This window comes from Neocloeon triangulifer, unplaced genomic scaffold, assembly GCF_031216515.1.
Source record: "Neocloeon triangulifer isolate White Clay Creek 2 clone unplaced genomic scaffold, ASM3121651v1 ptg000014l, whole genome shotgun sequence".
Classification (NCBI taxonomy): Eukaryota; Metazoa; Arthropoda; class Insecta; order Ephemeroptera; family Baetidae; genus Neocloeon; species Neocloeon triangulifer.
This window is the reverse complement of record NW_026775556.1, coordinates 21,402,990-21,412,852: the sequence shown is the minus strand read 5'-3', so window position 1 is coordinate 21,412,852 and position 9,863 is coordinate 21,402,990. Positions and strand designations below refer to the sequence as shown.

The window sequence follows — 9,863 nt, the reverse complement described above, 5'->3', positions numbered from 1 at the left end:
GATCGCGACATTGGGAGCGCGCGCGGCCGCACTAAACGTATGCAAGCGAGCTGCGATTTTGGCAACACTAGTTTCGCAGCCGAGTTCGAGGCCCGTTGCACTCGGCCAATAATGCACCTTTGCGAATTCGCGCCTCTTCTTTTTGGTGACCCCAAGAGTGGAGGATAAGAGACACAAACCTTAAGACAAGACGCGAAGAGAGAGAGAGAGAGTGAGCGCAAGATTAAAACAAAAACACAACAGCCTTAAACAGGTGAGTGAGTCATTTTCAAAATTTGCATTTTGACACTCGTCCTTGACGGGCACAAGTTTTTCACTTTTTTAATTTGAATTAAGTGCTGCTCATGGAGAACACGCTTGTTTATTTACAAATAAACAAGACAAGTGCCCTCTTTGGGTCAAAGGTGGGTCAAGTTTGCTTACGCGGCCAGAGAGAGCGGTTTAGTTTATGCATTCGTTGCTCAGAATATGGGGGCTGGCGCCGAATCGTGCCTCCGCCATCGGAATTGCAAATTTTTGGAAGAGAAGAATCGTATTATGACCCCTCACTCGTCGTGTAAATGACGTAGAGAGTCAAATTTTTAAGCCGATGAATGTCAAAATTATGCTTCAGTGAATTATATTGGAGGACTGGCAAGTGTGTCTGTTTGTTTTGAATTGATAATAATATTTTTATATTAAGTTGTTTAGTTGACTTGAATTATGAATGGCGGATCTTGTTCAAACAAATGAAGCCGCGGTTAGGGAATTTAAATTACTAAATTAGATTACTAGTGGAAAGCTAGTGTAAAAATTTTAAAATGTTTATTTTTTTTTAAATTAGAATTTGATACATATGTGCATGTAATCACATTATAATAAACTATAAATTTAGAAACTAAAAAAAATATTCTAAAATAATAGCTCCCTTTCAGTTGTTGTACATAGATAAAGGATGAAATTGTTGAAATTTATATAAAAATATATATTTATGAATTATATAATCAAATCATATAATAAAAAACAGCTGCATAACAGCATCTCTATTCATAATCGCAGTGTTTGCTATTAAAATTTACTAAAAGTAGTGCAAAGTGCAAATAAATCACCCACATAATTTATTATTAGAAATTCTAGTTGCAATGCCATCTCATTTTTATTTCTATCATATTCAATCAGCAAATATATTATCTATTTTATGAACGATGAAAAAAGCATAATTATACTTGTTTGTAAAAAAGTGCATTAAAAATGCAATATTTCCATTAAACTGTCTACCAGTGATAAGAGATTCTATGGCCACAATGATCAGAAAATGTGAAAGAAACAATATACAAATCTTAATAATTGTATCATTTTACATTTTTTGAAGACTTTAATTATTTAACACCAAGTCAAATGTAAGACGTATATTTTTCATCCATTAATATTCGTTTAATTTTTGGTGAATTTCCACATCGTATATTACTTTTATTATTCACAAGCACGTGCAACAAATGTGGTTTTATTATAATTTTTTTTTATTTAGTCTACATTCTTAAAAATAGTAATTTTTATTTTTATCTAGAAGTGATAATTAAAGTTGGTTAATTGAATGACGCTGAAAACTCTTAACGACGTTCTTTATTCTTAGACTTTTAAATTTTCGTCGGTCATGCTGATCCACTTTAATATCCAAATTTCTTGCCCACCCTACCATGTAAAAAACACGGAAGTTTCCCTCTCGGTGTCATTATGGACTTGGGTGGAAACCGCACGCAGAAAGTGGAAGCCTTTCAAGGACGCGCGGCACCGCGTGCTCCGACAGCCGCCAGTGTTGAGGCTTTATGCAAATCTCCTTTGTCACTCTTTGGAAAAGCCGTTTTTCAATCTAGATGGCGGCGATGGTGGAAAAGGAAGCGGGCAAAAGAAAGGGAGAGACGAAGAAAGTCGTTTCGCCACTGGAAAAAAATATAAAAAAAAGGTGCCGACGCAGCGAAATTACAGCCAGGCCTTCCAGTTTTGCTTAGCGAGCGTTGTGCAGAATCCGCCCTGCTGCTCGAAGCTCTGTTGCGAAACAAATTTATTACTAATCCAATTATATATTCAGTAAAAGATGAAATTAGGAATAACACGAAATAAAATCAGAATAATAAACGTAAAAAATTGATAACAAATAAAATATCAATAAAAGTCTTTTTAATTACTCACAAATAAATCTGAAAACGAATTTATGCAAATTTAATCAGATCAATCTGATTTAAAACATGTATTACTATGACGACTTTTTTAATTTTTTTTTTAACTTACGATAAATTTCTTACAACTTTTGTAGACCTTTTGCATATTTTGTTCAAAATTTAAATTATTTAATTTTGTTTCTGACTGACAAATTTTCGTAAAAATGTCAACTAAAAAAATTTTAAACGCTAGAGTTAAAGTTCTCTGACTTCCTTAGACATAAAATTGATTTTAGAAAATTTAAAATTAATTTTTGCAAAAATTAATCACCAGAAAAACGGCACTTTTTGCTTATTCATATTCAAAGCCTCTTTACTTGGGAATTTTCTACCAAAATTGAACCTAAAATATTAGGGGGGAGTGTCTTTTTTTTTTAAATCTGAAAACACAATTTTTTTAAGCTATAACTATTGTTAATTATTTCCGTCTCTTTTTTACCGATGTTCTGTTTTTAGTTCAGGACGTTAAATTTAATCGGATTTTCCCGCTTTGCCAGTTTTATTTTTAAATACATTCTGCATTCATGTTTAGGTTTAACGTCCACGTGAGAAAATTATTCACGGCTTTCAAGTTCCAAAATAGCCCCCTCGTGTTTCGCATTGCCTATTGTGTTGCATACTTCCGACCACTACTTTGTTGTGCGTGCGGGTATTATTTGGGCACACGATTTTCAGTCATGCCACGATGAACTTTAATCAAACCACCTGTTCCGTGTCCAAGGAATTTGTAAGCTCGAATCACCACACGTTTGCAGACAATGCCCGATAATTTTGCACTGCGCAAAAGTGACAACACACTTCACTTAGAGAAACTTTGCTGCGTTTCCAACCAAATTGCTTGACTGTTCTGTTTTTTAAGATAACAAGCTCAACGTGACAACTCCCCACCTTAAACTCAAATAAAACAGCTTTTTCTTATTTATTAATAAATAAGACAGTAAAAAATAATTATTTTAACTTGTTACATTAAATTATTCAACTTTGCGGTGATTTTTTGGTTGATTTAAATAAATCGCGCTTTTGATTGCATTTGCGCAAAATTTTATTGTGATTTTGTGGTCGAGTGCGCGGACGTGACGATTCCGCGTTGTGACGTGGAAGCCCGAATAGTGCAGTGCAGCCTCTCGCTCTTGCTGATTAGATTCGCCAACAACACAGTAGTTGCATCACCCTCGCCTACTTTTTGTCTGCCATTATCGGATTATTTTCATGTAACCTAGGCTAAAAACCTTTAATTAAATGACGATGATGAATAGAAGCATATTTAAAATATCGAAATAAGTACAACAAAGACTCACTGACTGGCGGATGACGGTCTTTTTATCCAGGAAATTTTAACAAAATCTTTACTATTGATGGTGAATTTGTGTCCAACAATTCAATACAACATTATCTCTTCCATAATTGTTTGTCTTTCACTGAAAATTTTTGTTTATATTAGGACTAATAAACAAAACAAAAAAAATAATAATTTTGATAAGGAGTTAAAATTTAAAATTGAATTTATATTAAATTCATTAGCTGAAAAAGTGAAATCAAATCTTCACAACAATGATGGTTAGAATATTCCAATAATTGCAAAAACTGCCTCTTATATTGTTGTGTAAACACTACAATTGCCATTAAAGAGTCAAATCTTAAATAAAAAAAAATAAAAAATAATAATCGTATTTCAGCAAGAATGTTGAAAATGTATAGTTTTGATTTAAGTCATCTATTTTAAAACAAAAATAATTTCATAGTCGAAAATTTCCGTTTGTTATTTCTATGTGTGATCCCCATTAATTATTGAAATTTCCAAAAGCTGGTGATTACATGATGACCCGCGGGATGGGGGAACGTTTTCTGATGATTGCTCCAAAAATAGCTCAGCAGTCTGTCGCTCGCGCGCTGTGGCGTGTTGGCCAACGACGGACACCAGGGATTTAAATATACAAAAACCGTGTATAAATTTATGAGGGTGTGATATACGCATTGTGACAAAGGTGTGGGAATGAAAGTGGAGGACAATGTAATTAAGCTCGTACAAATATGGGCAGAGCCGCGATTTTGTGACTTTTGTACTGAAACCAGAATTATTTGCATAGCAGGAAAATTTATTCCTTGTATTTATAAATAAACTATAGGCATTAAATAAAAAAAAATATTTTCGTTAAAAACAAGGAAAAGTTGAGTGATTTGTAAACAGTTAAAAAGAAAATATAGACATCATAAAAAAAAATATTTATTATGATCAATAATTAAGCAATATTAATATTCTGCTTACTCAAATGCAAACAAGTGATTTGTGCTGTTGTTATATCCGCAATATCACGTTGTAAGCGCAGAAAAATTTATCATTAGCTCGGGCGCTTTGAAAGCAAATGGAGCGTGAGTTTTTTTTTCATTCTGTATATTTACAAAGGGACTCGCACAGCTTTGGTTCGGACTGTAAAAATACACCTGGATTTATCGATTGGAATCGTCTCAATTTTTTTTTGTATATCAGCAGCCTGAATAGGGGTTTTGTGTGGTGGGTGCGAGCACAAAGGGTGCAGGCTGATTATTATGCGTGTGTGTGCTCGCCCGCCCGCCCTTTCACGAGACTTGACAGCCAGCACTGCTTCATATTTTCCAAGCCCGGGGCACAAAGTCGGAGATGAGTAGCGTTGCAGCTCGCGTGGGAGGAGACGAGGCTTGGAAATAAGCAAAATGTTTGCTCACTGGAGCGGCTTTTCGTCCGAGATTCGGGATGGGGGTTTAGCAAATAATATGTAATTGCAGTTCATCTGGAAGGAAATTAATCAAGAACATAGACATTTTGGTTTACTCGTCACAAAATATGGATATAAAAGATGGATTAAGTTTAAACTTAGTGTTTTTGTTTGAAGAAGTTGACACTCGAGGAGATGATCAAGGAAATAAATAAAATTTGTTTTTTTGAATAAAAAACAATTTCTGCAACAAGCAAAACGCCCGATTCATTCAATTCCATTAAACTTAGTGTTTTTAATTAGTTTTAATGAGAAAGATTTTAATTTAAATTGGTACTGTCCGTTCTGTCTCTAGTTCAGTTAACAGATATTAAAATTCGAAAACATAATTTGTTATATGATGAGCATTAATTTTGAATTTTCCGTGATTAGAACATAAGTAAATTATAAGAAAAAATTGATTTCAGACAAAATACACCAAAAGTATGTCTTTGGCCACATTTTCACTGAATTTCTGAACTGATGGTTTCTTTAACAAGTAATTTTTTCTTCCTCAAAAGGTTTTAACATAATTTCCATTGATTTCCATCTTTTTTGCATTGAAGTTTGGTTGGTTGCATAACTCGTTTAGACTAATATTTTTCACATTTTGTTGCTTATTGATATTTCATGATGGAACAAAAATATCTCAATTAAAGTGAAATTAATTTTTTCTTCACAGTTGACAAAACTTTTGAGCGAAAAGAAAAACTAAATTGGATTGCTAACAAAACTTTTGACCCGATTGATTGATTTAAAGGCACGAGCTTCTTAAACTTTTCTTCTGTCGGTGTCAAACTCTGAAAAATTTACGACGCATACGTTTTTTTTCTTCTCCCAAAACTTTCATCTCACGTCAGTTAACTTTCAGCTTCGCGGCGATCACCATTTTCGCATTGAAATATATATCCTAGGGGTGTATTGGAGGAAGGAAAAATCGCTCTTTCCAAGCATGGAAGGAAAAATTGGCGATGAGAAAAACGAACTGCTCCGTTTCACCTCGTAACCCTTCTTGTGCAAATCCTGTCAACATCGGGGTCGCAGTTGCGAACTCGATAGATTGAAAATAACCGGATGCGAAATGCAGTGAGCATGAAGATGGAAGTTGGCTTGCGATGTAACAGTCGAGACTTGTATAGTTTTACTCTTGCTATTTTTATTCGAGTGAAAATACCGCAGTGTTTACGTTCTGACGTCTGCGGTAAAAATATGAATGTGGGAAGCTCGGTTAATATTATACCTAGATTCAGAAAAATTGTTTAAATATTTGATATTTTGTCAGAATTAATACTCATGAAGTGAAGTCTAGTGAAATTTAAGTAGATTTTGGAGAACTTGTAAAAATATGAATATTTTGCAATAAGAACAATTTGCTTTTATTTCGGATGAAGAATAAATTTTTACTTACAATTAGAAAATAATAATGATTCCCTTTGTAAATTTGTTAAAACGATAAATACAAAAATGCATAATATATTGTAAGATTAATTATGGCAAATTTGTTTTGATTAAGGCAGCATGTGAATTCATTTTTCTTAGGAAAGTACATGGAAATTAAAAAAGATTTCAAAAGTTCATTTTAGTAAAGGAGTTCAGTGAGTAGACAGAGACTTCCATTGATTTTTTATTCATTCAAAATTTGATTTCCATACTATTCAGCTATATCATTGCTGTTTAATTCATATTTATTACATGAAATTTCAATACTATTTCTAGAATTAATTACAGTAGTGTAAAAATTTATTAAAATCTTATCATCGGATGAATTCATTCAAACTATTTAAAATAATTTGATGGCGCATTGAATAAAATAAACAAGTTAAATGTAAAAAAATATTATTGGTTAAAAATTAATTAAAAATTATGACCATTAATGAAGCTTCTGCAAATAAGAATCGTCAATCCATGGTAGTTATGTCGATATTTATAATAATTTTTTTTCACGCAAGCAGGTTAGGGCACATTAATAAAATCGTAATATATCTCCCGAAAATAAATTGATTCAAATGAATTATTTATAAAACCACATTGTCCGTTCGTTTGCATTTATTCTGTGAACAATGGCAGAGGATCTCATTGTCATTCGGGATTATATTTTGTTTGTTTATCATTTGGAATTCGGATGGCCGGTCGGTGCATAATTTACGTGGAAATTTCTCGGCCGACGCCGTCTCGTCTGATGACAGAAAAAGGGCGTCGCGCAGTTTTGTGCCTCCAACATTAGCCATTAGCAGAACATGAGTCTGCGCGGTGTCGGAATTTTGCAATGCATTAAACACGGACGGCTCTTGTATGTGACGCATCCATTTAAATACATTTATAAATTTTTTACTGACGTCGGACTACCAAAATGCGCTCGGCCGCGTATTCAAATCGCGATTGAGACGCACTTGGCGGTCGAACACTCTGACTTTCGCACGAGCCGCACACGCCGAGTTAGACAATCAAGTCAAGAGGTCGCAATGAATGCAAATTGTGTTTGTTCAGGTGCACGAACGGACGACCGCGCGGATGTGACACCCCCTGTTATTCAGAACGTTTCAACCCACAATTATTACAAGATAAAATCAATAACTAAAGAGTTTATTTTTACCAGCTTAATCAATCATTCCAACATGCATCTCATAATATGTAGTTTAGGTCACCAAAGGTCAACAACAAAGGTGATCTTTAATCTGCCCTTGGCCTTTGAGGTCATTTAATACTTTCATTAAATGAGGATATTTTTATATTTTATCATCAATTGAGGTTGACAATATTTGCATAATTTTTTTCCTTAAAATGGCAAATTATTATAAATTTTTATTAAAACAAATAATTTAATTCTGCCTGAAAGATAAACATTTTCATTACAAAATTTTGAGTCATTGGAAAGAAAATTTAGTGAATTTTTCGCACTTAATTTAGTTTTAATAAAAGGATTATATACATAATTTTATTTATTTATTTTTTTTTAGTCCCTGCTCTATGTATTACATTTTGAACTTGCAAATTTGCGCAGTTGGTTACGCAGGTGAATTTCCTCAAAGTGCATTGCGACTGAACGTCAATTTTTCAGTGCAGCGGACGAAATGTATGCAATTTGAATTAGCATATCAAATTATTATGAAAGTAAAATAAATATAGATAGAGGGCATCAAGGGACACAAGTCTATATTTAGCTGAAAAGAGTTGAATATATGTTAATTTTCCAGGATGCAAAAGATGCTTATCTTGAATTATTGAATTTTAATTCTTTTACGCAATGTAACTTATTTCACCTTGACCCAAGGATGCATTTTGTCATTTTTTTCTTAACCTCACATTTTGTCACTTTAAAAAGATTATTCAATTTAAATATCAAATTAATTGAGATCAGAGATCATGGCACAAATTTTCGTCTGGAAAATTTGTTAAAACCGTGATACAAGATTTAAAAAAAATTTTAACGATAATGACACTCTTCTGACTAGGAAAATTTTTGAAATTTTAAGAAAGTAATACAAAATTGGCTTATCGAAGTAAATTTTTTACAAAAAAGAAATTGGATTTTATTAAAGAAATCGGTGCAAATAATGTCTAACGTTTACATTTATTGTAATATTTGTAGTTATGGAATTTATAACATAACATAATTAATGGAAGCACTACTTATTCAAGCTTTGCATATTTTTAATTTTTATCAATTCCAAATATTTTAAACATTTGAGACACGTGTAGTTTAAATAGTTTTTTTTATATTGATAAAAAAAAACAAGCACTGTTGGCCTCAATGTTTTTCTAAAGCCAATATTGTATAAAATAAATAATTGGATTTATGTAAATAAAATTAAAAAATATTAAAAACTACAATGATATATAATTTGATGATATTAAATAATTTATAACTCTATAAACATGCATATAACAAGTTTTAAAATTTTAAATTAATACTATGTTAAAATGTAGAACTACAATTTTAATTTTATTTTCGAAAGAAAAAAATATCAAACGAGAAAATTAGCATAATGTGCGTTGATTGGCGTCACAGTGGTGGGTGCATCAATCGGCTTGCACTTGAGGATAAGTCACGCTTTGCAGAGTGAATGGGGGGCCCCGGGGGCGGTACGTTTATATGAGTCTCCGTTTGTAAGCAACGAGGTTTTTTAAGTAAAGATGCAGTGTGACGATATAAAGCTAGCAAGAGGCGAGAGCAGATTCGGAAATGTATGCTGTCGTGCACGTGGGGCTCCAACGTGAGCGGCAGGACAATTTTGTGTCGCGTCGCGAGCGGTCAGTAGACCCTTGGACCACTTTTAAATGGCCTTCTTCGCCTGCCGATCCGCCGGCGAATACCATCAATGGCCGGCCGACAAGAATTATGCGTCTCAGGGTACGTATCAAAAGCAGATTTTTTTTTGCGCCACCACGGCCACCATTCAACCCACTCGATGACCCCCCTAATGGCCCGCGCCACTCTAGCTCATTAAGACCAGTGCGCGTCTACATTTTTCACTAAAAGTTTACAATTTTGTGGGGTTTTGTACTTGTAAAATATTTTTTATTTTTAGAGTCTACTTCATTACACCAATAAAAATTGTTCAATTTTGACAATTCTTGAAAACTGTAATCTAAATTTTTTAGTTAAATAATTCCATGGCCAGAAACCCAAATTTCTTCCTTTTGATTTTGATTTCCACTAGCTTTAAAAATTTTCTTTGCTTTTGATTTTAAAGATTTTAATTATGTATAAGTTTATTTTCTCTTAGTTAGACGAACGTATAAAAGGTTATTTTGTTCTTTATCAAAGAAATAAGAAAATTCTCATAATATTACTTTCATTTGAAAAAAGTTATAGATCATTTTTCAATTTATAAGTAAAAATGTGCGAGTTTCAAAGAATAGATTATTAAAAGGTATGTTTTTTAATATAGCTATTTTTGTAAATTTAAATTACAGAACATTGAATTAAAAC

The 9,863-nt window shown here is 32.9% G+C and overlaps 2 protein-coding genes across 4 annotated transcripts in view; one reads left to right on the top strand and one right to left on the bottom strand.

The window, feature by feature from the left end:
* LOC132200881 (ras-related and estrogen-regulated growth inhibitor-like protein) overlaps nt 1-9,863 on the bottom strand; it is a 128,556-nt gene that overhangs the window by 35,802 nt on the left and 82,891 nt on the right. The window lies entirely within an intron of this gene.
* Nucleotides 10-9,863, top strand: part of LOC132200229 (protein timeless) — a 28,187-nt gene continuing 18,333 nt past the window's right edge. For all 3 annotated transcript variants that reach the window (XM_059625543.1, XM_059625544.1, XM_059625542.1), the window contains exon 1: nt 10-253. The gene's annotated coding sequence lies outside the window, so the exon portion shown is untranslated. The remainder of the gene's footprint in view (nt 254-9,863) is intronic.